The sequence below is a fragment of the Branchiostoma belcheri genome, unplaced genomic scaffold (genome assembly GCF_001625305.1).
Source record: "Branchiostoma belcheri isolate BF01 breed outbred unplaced genomic scaffold, Haploidv18h27 scaffold25, whole genome shotgun sequence".
Classification (NCBI taxonomy): Eukaryota; Metazoa; Chordata; class Leptocardii; order Amphioxiformes; family Branchiostomatidae; genus Branchiostoma; species Branchiostoma belcheri.
The window spans coordinates 412245-413923 of record NW_017803854.1 but is presented as its reverse complement, the minus strand read 5'-3'; the positions used below and the strand labels follow the sequence as shown (position 1 = coordinate 413923).

Genomic DNA, 1679 nt, shown 5'->3' with positions numbered 1-1679 from the left:
AATCTTACATTAAAGTTACAATCTATAACTCCTTAGGACATTCTGGTGGAGGCTAGCATATGGTTGGTCAGACAAGACTTGTGTCTTCACACAAAACATCACATGTATAAAGAAAATGGGGCGATTTGGAGAATAAAGCTAAAGGGACAAGGACGAGAATTCAGGTCAGACGATCATGTACAGGCACGAGGGTACGTGTTCTGAAGTCATCCCGGTTAGTAGTGACCCAGTTAACATGGGAAAATGTTACTTCTTGTAGTGAGGAGTCAATACACACTGCAAGGTACTGTACCTTGGCTGTCAAAAGATAATTGGGGGGGGGGGCGGTTGAAAATAACAATGATGACAGGGGGTAGCGATCTGACAATTAAAGTCACAAATACACGATGTATACGTACGTAGTCTATACCTCTAGTCTTTAATATTCACACTTCAAAACCAACCACGAACCACAACCAAATTATTCAGAATTTAGTTTTTTGGCACCATTTTTACTTACTTTCCATTGAGTAGTCGGTAAAGAAAGCATTTCGATTTTAACTAGCGTACATCGTTATGTGTCCTTTAAATCATTACAGTTACCGTCGATCTGGATAGTTTTTGCACGCTACCTTTTTCTCCTAGTATTTTACGCGACTGCAAATTTTGGCAGTTCTACAGTAACTTGAGTAAGCCTTGCATTTTTGCTTTTTTCCCTTCGTGATTTTCCATTGCGTAATCTCCAAGTATTTCGCTTTTAATGTGTGTGCTTTATGTACACCATAGGAATGTGTCGTTTTACTTAGTTATCTTTACTCCAACAATCGACCAAAACTTAACCACACAGACACGCCAATACAATAATACCGTCGATCTGGATAATTTTTGCACGCTGCCTTTTCTCCCAGTATTTTTTACGCGACTGCAAATTTTGGTAGTTCTACGGTAACCCTAGCGCACCGGGCCCGCCGCCCTGCCTCACACCCCAGCCCGGCGCGCGCATGCATAATCAGGCGGGGTGAATAAGCGTTGCCATGGCGATAGCTGGATGATTGGCTTGGCGAATCCCCCTCCTTTGTCACCTTGTCAAATGCATGACAGGCCCGAATGAACCGGGAGAGGAAGGCGAGAGAGCGCGTGCTTGGCGAAACGGTTTGTACACAAGCCTAGCGCTGACCGGACTGTGTGTGTGTGTGTGCTGCCGTGTATACTGCATAACAACACTACACTCTGTGAGTGTGTGTGGTGAAGGAGAATCGGTGTGGAGGAAGCATCGGCTGACGCGGGGAGCAAGGTTTATCGCTACGGAACACCGGGTCGGGTGATAACGAGGAGAGCCCGGGGCGACAACCGGTCGATAGACGGGGCGACACGCGAGGGGCGCCGAAGACAACCTCCCGCGGTCCCGGCATTGTTGTGTTCCTGACCCCGCCAATTCGGCAGAAGCTCCCGTGCCCTGGGGAGAGACTAGACAGGTTATACATACGGTTGCAAGAGAAAGAACAACACTGCCGGATCCACCAAATGTGGACGCGTACAGGGTAGGCTAACCGTGTGTCTGCCTCATATTTCTGAAGAAGACAAAACCTTCACGTCAGGACGCTGCCTTTTTGGTTGGGACTTCTTCATACATGAACTGAATGGACTGAGATTCGAACCCGGGACTCCTGATCCTGTGTGTGTGGCTGCGTACTGTGTCT

At 47.4% G+C, this 1679-nt stretch overlaps 1 protein-coding gene across 1 annotated transcript in view; it reads left to right on the top strand.

The window, feature by feature from the left end:
- The first annotated feature begins 1452 nt into the window (after positions 1-1452).
- LOC109471481 (LIM/homeobox protein Lhx5-like) overlaps positions 1453-1679 on the top strand; it is a 118882-nt gene continuing 118655 nt past the window's right edge. Inside the window, 1 exon segment of the mRNA XM_019770812.1 lies at positions 1453-1678. The gene's annotated coding sequence lies outside the window, so the exon portion shown is untranslated.